Here is a 15,937-nt window from a genome sequence, read left to right on the forward strand (position 1 = left end):
AAAACATACCGACCGCCGACTCTTGTATTTTTACTATTTCTGCCGCCGTAATTTTTGTCGCCTCAAACAAGGCCATCGACAGTTTTTTAATCAGCCCAATTATGAATAAAAAATTCGGCATTGAATTTGAATAGGAAAAATGTGATAAGGGGAAAAACTCCCGGGGAATTTTTATTCATAATTGGGCTGAATATGTACTAGTTCCATCAACTTTTGTATAATTTTTTAAAGCAAAGACAAATACAAACCATGGAATTGCTTTTTACTAATAACAAGTACTTATAACAAATAATATAAATATAAAAATTCCATATATTTTATGTGCATATATATGTGTATAGATGGTCACCCCAGCATTTTCTTTTTATCACATTTCCTTAATTTCTACTTTTCTTCAAAAATTCAATAAAAATTCCTATATCTGGCAGCTCTGATACGAAATGCAGTTCAATTGTTGCTTCTCTATTGACACGAAAATACGCAGCAAATTCCCAAGTGCTATAAAAAATATAAGAAAAACTTTGAAATCCTATTAAAAATTTGAAAGTAATTAACAAAAAAAAAAAGGTAAATTTATTAAAAGCAGTTTTAAAAATTCGACGGCTAAATACATTTCTACAAATTTTGAACACAAGTGCTAATAAAAGAAAAAAAAGTAGCGTGCAAAACAGTGCTAAGGAATTCTGTAGATAAAAGAGTATAGAATTTTATAAAGATAAATAAAATTAATTAAAAACAAGCTAAACAGAAAATTGTGTTGTTAATATATCAAATAATAAAAAAAAAGGATTTTCCAAAGTGATATTTTTTATAGAACAGTGAAAGAACAAAAAAATATATATAGGAAAAAAAGATTATAAGAAAACGTTAAAGAAAACGAAACAGGTGATAAAACTGCAGAGAAGCTAAAGAGAACAATATAAAAAGCGTAGGAGGTAAGTGAAAAGGAAAACAAGTATTTCTTAACAGTTGCATAATAAAGTACTAACTAACTGCAGGGATGTATTTTGAGGCAGTTTAGAGATTTATAAATTGAATAAATATTTATTTATATTAAAATTATTTTATTAAATAAATTAATATAAAACTATTAATTTAATTAAGTTTAAAAAAGTAGACGTTTTAAGTTTATACAATAAATTATTAAAAAGTTACACTTTTTTAAGTTAGTTACTTATTTTGATCTTTGTTTTGCTGTCGAATTTCTTTGATTTTCTTATTCTGAGTTTTTATTACATTTATATTTGCTGGCCAATTTAATGTGCTCTTTACTCTCGTCATTGACGGTTGTGTTTTGTCGTCTTTTTGTTGAAATATTAAAATAAAACTGCTCCACCACCACGTCGTTCGTACGTTTGTTCGGTGCTAGCCAGTTAGTCCCGTGTAAAATAAAAATAACAAAAAAAAAAAGATTTATAAAAAAAATCCATTTGATTTGTTTCTTACCCCGTTTGACTCAGCAAAAGACTATCACCATCAGCGTTTTCAGAAATTAATATTATTTTTTTTTTGCAAATTAATATTATTGTTGCTGTTATTTGTATTTTTCTTTGGTGCAAAGTGAAAAGGGGGGATTTAAAACAACAACACAAATTTATATAAAAAAGTGCAACGCAATATTCTTGGCTTCAAAGAGTTTCAATATTTAATCATTAAAAGTTATAAAAACAATATCACAATATTTTTTAAGTGTTTTTTTGAAAAAAAATTAAAAATCTGAATAATAAATTTCTCAAAATTTTGATTTTATGTTAAAAAGTGTATATTTTATTGTTCACTATATGTAAACTGTGTGTGTTTTGCAATAAAATTTGTATTGGGGATTCGTGCTGCTTACTTTTCAGATCCCCATCATCATCATCCATCAACAACATCGTGTTGATTTTTCTAGTAGGTAGGTGGAATAATACAATATACATATGCATGTATGTGGAAACACAAAAAAATAAATAAAAAACGAACGATTTACATATTAAATATTTTTAATTTCTACTGTTTGCCATTAAATATTCAGTAAATGTCTGTAGTGGCCAATCTAAAGAAAAATAATTAAATCACTATGGATAATGGATATTAAGGATATTTTTCATATTTTTTTTTATAGTAAATTTGACAATTGGTATTTCAAATGAATAATAAATACAACATTCGATTTAGATATTTTTAATTTCTAAATTCTTTATAAAAGTTGCACATATTATTATGAACTTTCTCAATTTAGGGACTATATGCCATAAACAAGTTTATGCGTTATAAATTTGACAATAATTTATTTATTTTTTATTTTATTTATTTGTAATAGCTACTACCTACAAACAATTTAATATGAAATAAATAGTATGCATTCAATTCATTAGAATTAATAATTAAAATATTTCATTGTAAACAATTAGTAAGAAACGAGTTAATTTTGTAACTTTTTTTTATAAACATTAGTTGATTACATATTGTTGAATATAAAATAAAGTTTACATTTTGAGAAACATATTAAATAAATAGGTACATATTATGTGCATTAAAAAAAAATTGATTTTTTTATTACTCTTTTATTTTAAAATCTAATTTTTGGTTTCTTTAAGAATATTTTTTTGTTTACAAAATATTGACTTAGAGGAATCAAAATATTCAAATATTTGATTAAATTTTATACATTTTGCACCGGGCAAATACAGAAGTGATTTTCGCAGACAACAATACAAACGTAAATTTCAGCGAAACCTTAGGCAATATTTTAATGTCACTAATTAATTTTTTAATTATCATTTCAACATTTAAACAAATTTTTTTAAAAAAATTTAATGTACATTTTTTTTCAAAATTTATTTCTTATTTTTTTTTTAATTAAAAAAATTTTGTTGGTGAAAAAAAAATTCTGGTTAAAACTTTTTTTCAAAATTTAAAATATTTTTTTAAAATAAATTTTTTTTTTTAGTATTTTACTTGTATAGTTTTATTTATATAAATTAACTGAAAAACAAACAACATAATTAATTATATTCTGAAAAAGGGAACAAAATTAAAAATATTCACTATTTCGCTACTGACAAAACAATGGAAACTTTTAAACTTCTGAAAGAAAGAAGTGTAAAACGAAAATAATATTTGAAAGAACGATGTAAAAAGCATCCTGTTTACAGTTATTTTATTTTTAAATTCTGGTAATTTTTCACAATTGTCTAAAGTTAAGACTTAAAAAATAAAATAATTAACGATTTTAAAGCTGGTTTAAAACAAAAAAGTATCTGTAACAAATATTCAATAAATAAATCAGTAGTTTCAAAAATTATAAAGAAATTTCGTGAGACCGGTTCAGTAAAAACTCAACATTTAGGTGGAAGACCTCGTAAGACTCCTCCTAGACAAAATAATTTAATAGCGAGAGAGTTCAAGAAATTCCCAAAAATAACTCCTCGAAGGTTGTCAATAGCCTAAAATTGTAAATAAGTACCCGAACAGTTAGTCGCAGGGCAAATGAGGTTGGTCTTGGTTGCTATCGTCCTGTGAAAAAACCACGCATTTCTAAAAAGAACCGTTCTGCTCGTCTACAATTTGCCAGGGATCATTTAAACTGGTAGATACAGAAATGGAATACTGTCCTCTTTTCCGACGAATCCAAATACAATTTAAGAGGCAGTGATGGGAGAACATTTGTAAGATGACCAAAGGGAAAAAGATTAGATCCAAAGTACACAAATAAGACTGTAAAGTTTGGCGGTTGCGATATTATGGTATGGGGATGTTTTTCAGGGCTAGGTATGGGCCCAATTCATATTATAAAAGATACCATGACAGGTACACATCTGCTCAAAATAATAGATACACCAAAATTTATTTTTTAAAAACGAAAAAAAATAATGGTATATTGTAAAATTATAAAAAAAATTCAGTCGATTTTTATTTATAGTTAAAAGGAGAGTAAAAAACAAAAACAAAATATTTCATAATTAATAATAAATATTATAAAGTAAATTAAATTTCTTAAATTTCGAAAAATTTGGTGCTCATAATAATAGATACATTTTTAAAAATTCTTATTAAACAAAAGCTAATAAATTTTATCTTAAAAAAATTAGTTTATTATTAAAGTAAAGCTAGTATCCAGTATATCCACCTTTGTTTTGTAAAACTTTCTCCACTCTTCTGGGCATACTGGATATCAAGTTCTCACACTTCTCCAATGGAATCTCGTACCATATTTTTTGCGTTTTCTCCCATAAATCGTCTTTATTTTTGAAAACTTCCTTCGAAAGCCTTATCTTTAATTCACTCCACAAGTTTTCTATTGGGTTTAAATCAGGGGATTGGCTGGGCCAGCTTAAAACAGGTACGTTATTCTCCAAGAACCAGTTTTTAACTAATCTTGAACTATGTTTTGGGTCGTTGTCCTGCTGGAATGTCCATATTAATGGCATATTTTCCGATGCATATGGAAGCATTACGTTTTCCAATATGTCTCTATACCCACTAGCATTCATGGTATCTTCTATTCGGAATATCGGACCAACACCATTCCATGAAAAGCAACCCCAAACCATTATGTTTCCCCCGCCATGTTTTACCGTCTTTTTTGTAAATTTAACGTGGAATTCTTTTCCTTTTGGTCGGCGTACATTTCTTTGGCAGTCGTTTCCAAACAAATTTATTTTTGTTTCGTCGCTCCATAAAATATTTCTCCATTTTTTTTCGCCTTCACACCCGGACCATTGTAAGTGATCTTTAGCAAATTCTAATCTTGTCTTGATATTTTTTTGGCGCATTAGTGGCACTTTTCTGGCAATTCTTCCCGGCAATTTAGCTTGTAAAAGACGACGACGAACTGTTTGTGGACTGATTTCGTTACATAGCTCCGCAGAAATAGCTTTCGATGATATGAAAGGGTCTTTTTTAACCATAAGGACGATCCGCCTATCTGTTTCTGGACTGGTTTTCTTTGGTCTACCGCGAGTTTCTCTTTTTTGTTTTTTAGATAAAGCATTTTGGACAAAATGTAAAGATCTTCCTATGCTCTGTGCTATTTCCCGTAATGATTTTCCTTGATTTCTCATCGTTTGAAAAATTTTTTTCTCATCTTCGGTACAATGATGATTTCGTCCCATTTTCTTCAAAAGAGTCCTATTTTTTATAAAATTGTTGCTAAAATTTAAATTATACTTACTGTTTCACGTAAATAGGAACAAAAAATTGCACCAAAAAAAAATTGTATATAAACAAATTACAAATTACTGATGTGTATCTATTTTTATGAGCAAATAATTTTTTGTAATTCAAATAAATTCGTTTTTAAAAATCAACATGAAAGCAAATAGTTGCCAGATTTTTGACTGACATGACATTGCCAGATAGAAATTTTAATAATGTTGATGTATTCTTAACGCTTGCGAGGAAATTTTCAATGTTACCGCCATTTAAATTTTTTCCAATTAGGTGTATCTATTATTTTGAGCAGATGTGTATAGGATACAGAATCATATTAAACGATGTTATGTATCCATACGCTGAGGAAAATATGACCCTAATTTGAAGATTCCAACACGACAACGACCCGTAACACACCTCTAGGGTTGTAACCGAGTGGTTACAATCCAACGAGGTACGTGTTTTAAAGTGGCCTGCCCAATCGCCAGATCTCAATCACATAGAAAATCTATGGGAAATTGTAGATCGTAAAATAAGGACCCAAAATTACACCAGGAAGGAAGATTTATCGGAGGCGGTAATAAGGGAATGGCAAAATATTTCAAAGGAGACCATTGACTCTTTAATTGGTTCAATGCATCGTCGATGTGTAGCAGTTATAAAAAATAAGGGATACCCAACAAAATATAGACCATATTTGTTAAAATAATACCTAAGTTTCCATTGTTTTGTCAATGCCGTAATGAAGAAAGCTTTTGATTTTTTTCTTCTCATTTTTAGAATTTAATTAATTGTTAAATTAAGTTAATAAAAGAATACAAATAAAATACTACAAAAATGTTAAAATTTTTTAAAAAATTATTTCAGATTTTAGGTCACTAATGAAATATTTGGAAAAGTTTCCATTGTTTTGTCAACTACTGTATGTTTAAAATAGCTCTTAATACTTCACAAAGTGCACTCAGATTCTCAAAAACTTTTCCGTACAAGTTTTGTGCGTGAAAGGGTTAAACTCTCTAATGTTTGTTTTTTAGGCCAATTTAGAACTAAACCCAATAATTGTTCTTTAATTATTAGATCATAATTAAATTGTTAAAAATCATTGTTATTTTATTAATTTATTATATTGGCATTTTTTAAGTGAAAAACTAACAACTTTAATTTAATTAAAACGTAAAACATAATGAAAGTAAAAAAATAGCAAGCATTTTTTTCCCATTCTTTTTATATGAAAAATATAAAAAATTTATGTAAATTTTTGTAGCCAGTGTGGGCGGTTTGAGCTGCTAATGAAAGCCTTGGATAACTTTGTTATTCTTAATGTTGTTTGCAGTTATGTACTGTACTACAACCTGCCAAAGTCTATAAATGAAAACCATATCAGCATCGAGGCGTAATTTCTCAACTACATGTACTTTTATTATATACATACATATATGGGCAATTCCACGAGAATGACAACCACAACTGAAAAAAACAAAAACATTTGAAATTTTTTTTTACAAGATGATTTGAATAGGAGAAAACACTAAAATGTAGCTATGTGAAGGTATTTAGAGCTTATTACAACATTTTAAGTGCAAAAATAATAGTTTAAACTGATGATATTTAATTTTTTAATTTAATTGTTATGTTTTAGTCTAAAATAGCGGCCAAAACTAAGCTCCCAATTAGCATTTAGTAGTGAATGGTATGAAAATCTAATAATGGATTTTCGACTTTTCGATTAACCATTTTCATTTCGATTTTTACAGTCAATTAATCGAACCCAATAATCGATGTGCATTTTTGGGAACAGTAGCAAATGACCCATATACGCTATAATTACGGATTAAAATCCAAATTATATTGGAAGAGCAACAAAAAATATTTTGGAAGAGCAACCGTAACGGCAAAAATTTGACAACAATTTTATAAAAATTTACAACTTTTTATAAAAATTTCTTAAGGCTGAAAAAATGTCATTAAAAAATGAGGTCCTCCGTGGATATTTTCCGATGTCAGCTGAAGATTAATATATTGCAAATTTTAATGAAAGCAAAAAACGTAGACAATACTAACAAGTAAGAAAGATTTTTAAGCGATTTATTCAAGTTAAAGTGATTTTCGGAAGCGGGTCTATATGGGAGCTATGACTAATTATGGACCGATCATAACAAAATTTGGTGACACGAATTTTGTATATATAAAACTTATTTGGAGTGAAATTTGTGTAGATACATACATATGTATATAAATTAAACATTTATGACCGATAAAGTCCGATTTCGAGAGGACGTTTGTATGGGGGCTAGGTGAAATAATGGACCGATTTCAGCCAGTTTCAATAGGTTTCAATAATATGTACCAATTTTGATCGAAATATCTTCAAAACTGCGACCTGTACACTGCGCACAAGGTTTACATCAGGGATTGCCAAAACTAAAACTGTCATTGTATTGGTGAGAGAGCTACGCAGCAAACATAATGTCAAACACTTAAAATAAGAACAAAATAAAGAATGTTTAGATTTAGAATTTTTGCTAGGTTATTATTATTAAATGAATGTAATTTAAATTTTAAGGAAATAAAAGAATATATGTACATTATACGGCCGAAATTCTCTAAAATTTTTTATTTATTTCTGACTTTGTTGTTTTGTGTTCAATTGTAATTGAAACGCGTGTGTTAATCGACTCAGAAAATAATTCTAAGTCGATCGGTATACTTTAAGGTGGGTGTTAGACTAATATTTTCGGTCGTTACAAACATCTGCACAAACGCATAATACCCTCCCCACTATGGTGGTGTAGGGTATAAACATTTCGGAATTTTATTTCTATTTCGATTAATCGTTATCAAAAATCGATTTCAGCATAAAAATCGGAGTATATAATCGATAACGAAATAATCGTTTTTAGACCCTGAAAATCGATTTTCACTAGCATGTAGTATGAAATTTGACTTTGATTGTTCTTTTTGCTGTTATCAAATTGTTTATTGAAACCGAATATATATTTTCTATTTATTTTTTTAGTTTTTGTATAGTACATATATTTACAGAATATGTATATATTGTTTTACTATAAGAGAAAAATCTGTCACGTACGGTATAAAATCATCCAAAGATTGTTTTTATTTTAAAGGAAAAAGGATTGTAAAGGAAAAATATTTGGTTTAGTGTAAGAAATTAAAAGAAAACATAACGCCTCGCAAATTTTCACATATTTCTACATGTACCTCAAAATAACTTTCGTTTTATGTCACGTACGATATACCCTTATTTCGCTCGATATTTTGGACAACAATGTTTGGAAAGTTCGTATTATTTTTTTAAAATATTGTAACCTCTGAATGGAACATAAAGACCAAATTATTTTTTAGATACTCTTATTTTTGCAAAATCTATTCCACTCCATAGGCGTACAAATGTCACGTACGATGATATGGAATTGCCCATATATGTATTGTAGTATAGCCACCAGCCATTTTCACTGCTAATCAAATATTACTTTTACATTATTCCTAAGTTTTACTCTGGCTAAGTACTTTAGTATTCCTAAAGTACTTAGTTAGCCAGAGTAAAACTCGTGAAAATGTTCTTTTTCTTTTTGAGTGTGTTTGTTTTAAAATAAAAGTTTTTCTGTTCAATTCTGTTAATTTTTTTTTTTGTTGTTTTTCTTTCACTACATTTAGTTAACAGAACTAAACTGAACGGAATTGAAAATCATGGAGAAGAAGAGTTGCTGAAGAGAAAAAATAACACAATTTTTCCATTTATAAAAACAAAAAACTTTTAATTTTATACTCCATATTTAGTCATGCAGTCCATTAAGGATATTATTTGTGTGTAAGAATGTGCCAGAGTAGATTATATGGATGAATGTAAGTCTGTCTGTCTGTCTGTTTGTATTGTATATAGAAAAAAACATGTTTATAAAGTTTATTTTAGAAAATTTTTGTATATTATATACAGATTGTACAAATAAGTATATTTATTTTATATAATATACATACATGCTATGTATATATGTATATAATATCTTTGTACATGTAATAAATAAATTTATACACTTATGGCCATAATTATAAAGTAAACAAAGGTTTTTTTTAACTTTTTGAAAAAAGGTTTCTAGCAAAATCAGTATTAAAGTAGGTTCATTATGGGTAATTGGAATGAAAAATTGTTCCCTGTAATAATTACACAATAATTAATTATCTTAAGTTTATATTTTCAATTGAAATTCATTCATGCAAATCGATTTATATATTTCAAAAGTAAAATTCAATAACTATTTCTTAATTGCAAGGTTGGCTACCGTTATCCATAAAATACCCATGCAGTTCTATTACCGTTAACACAAAGCTACCTTTACCGATATATTAGCAATTACCGTTACCGCTAATATACCATAATTATTTATTTTTTTTAACGTAAGTGACATTTTTACGCCTATAAAGTGGAATAGATTTTGCAAAAATAAGAATATCAAAAAAATTTGTTGGTCTTTATGTTCCATTCAGAGGGTACTATATTTTAAAAAAATAATAAGTTCTTTTAAAACATTGTTGTCTAAAATTTCGACCGAAATAAGGTGACATAAAACGGAAGTAATTTTGAAGTACATGTAGAAATATGCGAAAATTTGCGAAAATTTGCGAATGTGAGAAGCGTAATTTTTTCTTTCAATTTCTTACACTAAACCAAATATTTATACCCTTCACCACCATAGTGGGGAAGGTATAATGCGTTTGTGCAGATGTTTGTAGCGCCCAAAAATATTAATCTAACACCCACCTTAAAGTATACCGATCGACTAAGAATAACTTTCTGAGTCGATTAAACGATGTCCGTCGTCTGGCTGGTTGTATTTCCATATAAAGCTTGTGCGCAAAGTACAGGTCGAAATTCATGTCACCAAATTTTGTTACGATCGGTCCATTATTAGTCATAGCTCCCATAAATTTTAGTTAATTTTTTGTTGCAAATCCTTTGTTTTGGATGGCACAAGAACATCTCTTGGCATAGAAGATAATATGTTTTTATGGCGTTTTTCGATATTCCTTCCCAGGCTATATTAACGGCATGAAATAAATCGTGAAAATTTCCGATCCTTATTTCAACAATTTTCACGATTTATTTTCATATTAACAATGTGCCACAAGTTCTCAATAGGATTGAGATCGGGAGATTGACCAGGCCAATGAAGAACTTGAATCTTATTGCTGTGTAGCCAAGTCTTACAAACTTTGGAGGGGTGTTTAGAATCTTTATCCTATTGGAGACTCCCTATAATTGGCATCTCTTCACTGGCATAAGGCAACATTACAGCTTTCAATACATCACGGTACATGAACCGATCCATAATCCCATAAATTTTATGATTTGGCCCAAATCCTTGACCAGAAAAGCAACCCCTGACCATTATATTGCCTCCTCCATGTTTAATTGTTCCTTTGTAATACTTAGGATTCAGTCTTCGTCCTTTTGGTCTGCGTACACGCCTTATTCCAACGGAACTTTTTAACTTGTATTTGGATTCGTCAGGAAACAGTACTGTCTTCCATTTTAGGATACTCCATTCGATGTTGGCTTTGGTAAACTTCAGTCTAGCTTTCTTGTTCTTAGCTGATAGAAATGTTTTTTTGGCTGGTCGTCTGCTGAATAATCGGGCTTCTACTACTCTTCTACGAATTGTTCTTTCGCTAACGCATAATCTTAAACTTGTTTGTACTTGAATAGCTGATGCTGTAGGATCTTTTTGTATTGCTCTTTTGATCAAGGAATCATAATATCGTGTTTTTTTCGCGAACGACTTCCAGAATGTACCGGAGATTTTGACCAGTCTTAAAAAAATTTGAAACGAGCCTGGAAATAACTGATCTGTTAATTGAATATTTTTTACTAAATTCATGTAGTGATAAGCCCGTCTTTCAGTCTTCAAAAACTTTAATTTTAAATTTACTGGAGTACTTGTTCCTTGTCATTGTTTTTTTCACAATAAACTGTATAAAACTTAAATTTTGCTCACTACGTCTTCCTATATTTTTATCTTTTGGAATTTTTAAGTCCATTCATTGTGATTCCCGATAATTCACATTGCAAATATGCAGTACCGAGTCAAATTTTTAAACATCTTATAAGAGGGTGCTTTTGTTTTGTCCGTTGCGTTTTGAGTTTTTATATGATTTATCATTTTAAATTAATTTTTTATAAAATTATCTTTTACTAAATGAATATTAAATGAACATTAACAATATTAGTTAATAAAATATATACAAAAAAATACATCCCAAAAAAGCCGTTTTTATCAAAAAAATTATGATTTGAAAAAATCCATTGAGGCGGTGCTTTAGTTATGGCCAATACTGTATATTCTGTATATATACGTATACAAAAACAGAGTCAAATTCATTTCATACTACATGCTAATTGGGATCTAAGTTTTCGCCGAAATCTTAGCCTAAAACATACCAATTAAATTAAAAAATTAAATATAGTCAGTTTAAACTATTATGTTTGGTCTTAAAATTTTGTAATAAGCTCTAAATAATTTCACATAGTAACATTTAAGTGTTTTCTCCTATTCAAATCATCTTGAAAAAAGATTTAAAGGTTTTTGTTTTTTCAGTAGTGGTTGTCATTCTCGTGGAATTGCCCATATGTAGGTAGCTTAACTCTTTGCGGTTTAGTGGTCAATTTACTAACCACCTTTTCTACACAGGTATATTCTTTAAATTTTAATTTAATTTAAAGTTTAAAACATAGCTTTTTGGCATTTTGCTAAACAATTATATCTTTTGAAGTCATTTTTAGGGTGGTCTGGTTAGATAAACATTAATTTGAAAATATTGTAAACTGCAGTTTTCAATAAAAAAAAGCATAGAGTGTTTTTCATTTGTTTGGTAAGAAAATATTCGATTTCCCATGTTAAGATCGCAAAATACGGAAGCTTTTATTAGCTGCGGTTATATGGGAATATCAAAATACCTAGTATGTTTTAGTAGATGACTGACTAGGTATTTAGCAAAAAAACTATTTTTTTAAATGAAACCTAAGTTTCCATAGATTCTTTTCTACTTTCAGTAGGTATTTAATAAACACATATTAGTAAATAAAAATGTATATTAATGAAATCCTAAAAAAATCAAATTTCTTTAGAATTTTTTTGAATTGTGATCTATTAAATGAATGCGTGAATGCACCATTCATTTAATGACTGTTTAAATTAAAAGTAGATGTTTTTATAGGTACCTAGAAATAATATTAATTTTTATTAATATGTATTTATAATATAGGCAGTATTATTAATATATCTATGTACGTTTTTCATTTAACCTTAACATACGCTTTTTATTATCACCCACTCTGCGAATATAAAATAAAATGTTCTTAATTGTTGTCACCATTTTATTATCAACAAAGAAATTTACCTCTACTACATATTTAAATGGATTTTGTTTTGACAAATAAACAAAAACAACATCAACAACAACTTCGATGCACTGAATCAATTTTTCAAAATTAAACTCTATGAGTCACTGTGGCAATCTGCTTATGATATTCAGACACACAAAAAACACAACACAAAACAGAAACGAAAATAATTGTCAAAATACAAAATCTTAAATGACAACAAAAAAATAAATAAAATAAAATAGCCGGCAAAAATGTCAAACACTAACTAAAACTACAACAACAATATGTGCACAAATAAAATAATTGGCCTCCACAATAATCTCTTCACTGTCAAGGAAAAGCACAAAACAACTACTTGAAAAATAAAGAAACTCATTGAAAATACGTAAAATTATATGAAAATAACAATATTAAACAAGTATGTACGACAAAAATACATATTAAGAAAAAATTAAATAAATAAATAAAAGTGTACAAAAATAACAACACTAACAAATATGTACCTACATACGTACTTACATAAATACTAAACACACACCTCATCTTCTGCTCCACCATCACTTGCTGAGCGAACAAATTCAAAAGATATACATACCTAGTAGACAAAACACAGCAGTACAACAAACAACATCCAGAACGTCAATCAGAGACGTCGTCGCCACAACACCCCGTCCATACAAGACGACATCTATCTAATGTACAAGAAAACGTCGTCAATGACTACGGACGACGACCGACAACGACAAATGTTGACAACAAATTTAGTGGTAGAGTGTTGCTGTCTGCGTTAACTGTCAAAAAACACACAAATAAATGTAATTAAAACAAAAAAATAAGAAACTAAATAAAAACAAAGAAGAGAATAAATATACCAATAAACACTATAACAATAACAAAAACTACTAAATACACATAAACATTCAAAGTTTTTGAATTCATTTTGAATCGATTCCTTTTCTTCCTCTGCAAATTTTTCGTAGTTAAAAGCGCGCGTTAGAAAATTAGAGCATGTATTTAAGTTGTTGCATTGGAATTATAAAACCAATTGTTATAATAGGCACAAAACGAAACATTTCGATATAAAAAAGAAATTAATCATTCAATTCGTCACAGAAAGTGATAAAAGAAATTTTGTCTTCCACCTTATTCAAAAATCAAATCGATACGTTTACTCAGCTGAATTCGATATTTGGAATACATACAGTGGTTGACAAAACAATGGAAACTTTTCCAAATATTTCATTAGTGGCCTAAAATCTGAAATAATTTTTTAAAAATTTTTAACATTTTCGGTTACAACCCTAGAGGTGTTTTTCGGGTCGTTGTCGTGTTGGAATCTCCAAACTAGGGGCATATTTTCCTCAGCGTATGGATACATAACATCGTTTAATATGGTTCTGTATCCTATACCTGTCATGGTATCTTTTATAATATGAATTGGGCCCATACCTTGCCCTGAAAAACATCCCCATACCATAATATTGCCACCGCCAAACTTTACAGTCTTATTTGTGTACTTTGGATCTAATCTTTTTCCCTTTGGTCGTCTTACAAATGTTCTCCCATCACTGCCTCTTAAATTGTATTTGGATTCGTCTTTTCCGACGACAATCCAGTTTAAATGATCCCTGGCAAATTGTTGACGAGCAGAACGGTTCTTTTTAGAAATGAGTGGTTTTTTCACAGGACGATAGCAACCAAGACCAGCCTCATGTGCCCTGCGACTAACTGTTCGGTTACATATTTCTAATTTTAGGCTATTAACAACCTCTCGAGGAGTTTTTTTGGGAATTTCTTGAACTCTCTCGCTATTAAATTATCTTGTCTAGGAGTAGTCTTACGAGGTCTTCCACCTAAATGTTGAGTTTTTACAGAACCGGTCTCACGAAATTTCTTTATAATTTTTGAAACTACTGATTTATTTATTGAATATTTGTCACAGATACTTTTTTGTTTTAAACCAGCTTTAAAATCGTTAATTATTTTATTTTTTAAGTCTTCACAAATCTAAACTTTAGCCATTTTCGTTAACTTTGAAAAAAAGCAATTATGCGAAAAACTTAGAAAAATAAATTGTGAAAAATTACCAGAATTTAAAAATAAAATAACTGTAAACAGGATGCTTTTTACATCGTTCTTTTAAATATTATTTTCGTTTTACACTTCTTTCTTGCAGAAGTTTAAAAGTTTCCATTGTTTTGTCAGTATCGAAATAGTGAATATTTTTAATTTTGTTCCCTTTTTCAGAATATAATTAATTATGTTGTTTGTTTTTTAGTTAATTTATATAAATAAAACAAGTAAAATACTAAAAAAAAAAATTTATTTTAAAAAAATATTTTAAATTTTGGAATATTTGGAAAAGTTTCCATTGTTCCATTGTCAACCACTGTATTTATTTTCCAAAATTTGAAGTTGTCCTGAATTTCCAAATTAGCTAAATTTTGAAAGAAGTGCGTACTAAAATTATTAAATATTTTCAACAAAAACCAACTTGGTCCTACAAAAAGTTGGCCACACAATCAAACGTCTGCCCTCAAACAGATTCCAATGTTATTAAACAGTATCGCAACAACATATGTTAACATTTTATACATGAAATTAAAGGTAGTTTATTAAGCTTTAAAAAATATATAAATAACTGTAGGTTTATGTGTCTTTATTGTGAATACATTTTCTGGCGTATTCATATTTAACCCTTAAAAGCATGATTTTTACTTTTATTTTTCTATAAAATATCAAATATTTAGTTGATTTTTATTTATTACTAGTTGACCATCCGGCTTCGCCCGGTAGCTATTTACTAATGTTAGTTCTTCAAGTTTCTCCAACCCACATACACCTGCCTGTTTTTATTTATTTGCAAATAAAATATCTAAATTTGTACTGCATACTTTAGGGAGCTTTTTTATTACTGTTGACTGGACTCAAAAAAAATGTCCGAGTTTTACCCGGAATTTTTTAATTTTTTTTCTTTACAAACCATCTCCTGAAAATTTCGAATCAAATAAAAAAAAATCAGCCAAATTGTTCCAGCCGTTCTCTCGTGATGACATTACATACATGGACCATTTCATTTTTATATACATATATAGATATTTCATTTAGCTTTAGTTTGATTTCGAATTTCGTTAGCTGAAACATTTCGTACTTTAGTATCAAGCTTATATTCGTCTAAAATTAAGTTGAACTGGAATGTAGACAATTGGCAACAATATGCATTCAAGGGTTAAAGGCCACACAACCTCGAGCTGCCGAGACGTAAAATTTTTTACCTGATATCTGCCGAATATCTGATTTTGGCTATCTTTTAACATATTTGTGCACAATTTTATCTTTAGCTTCTTTTTCATTTTTCATTGTGTCTACTCTTTTTAAAACTAAGTGACCACTTCTTTAGCT

At 28.7% G+C, this 15,937-nt stretch overlaps 1 protein-coding gene across 2 annotated transcripts in view; it reads left to right on the forward strand.

The window, feature by feature from the left end:
• The first annotated feature begins 433 nt into the window (after positions 1–433).
• Positions 434–15,937, forward strand: part of Stat92E (Signal transducer and transcription activator Stat92E) — a 118,641-nt gene continuing 103,137 nt past the window's right edge. Inside the window, exon 1 of one of the 2 annotated variants that reach the window (XR_010576865.1) lies at positions 434–935. The gene's annotated coding sequence lies outside the window, so the exon portion shown is untranslated. Of the gene's footprint in view, positions 936–1,262; positions 1,895–15,937 lie in introns of those variants that run through there. The other variant, XR_010576864.1, reaches the window with a different exon arrangement.

The sequence above is a fragment of the Calliphora vicina genome, chromosome 1, assembly GCF_958450345.1.
Source record: "Calliphora vicina chromosome 1, idCalVici1.1, whole genome shotgun sequence".
Classification (NCBI taxonomy): domain Eukaryota; kingdom Metazoa; phylum Arthropoda; class Insecta; order Diptera; family Calliphoridae; genus Calliphora; species Calliphora vicina.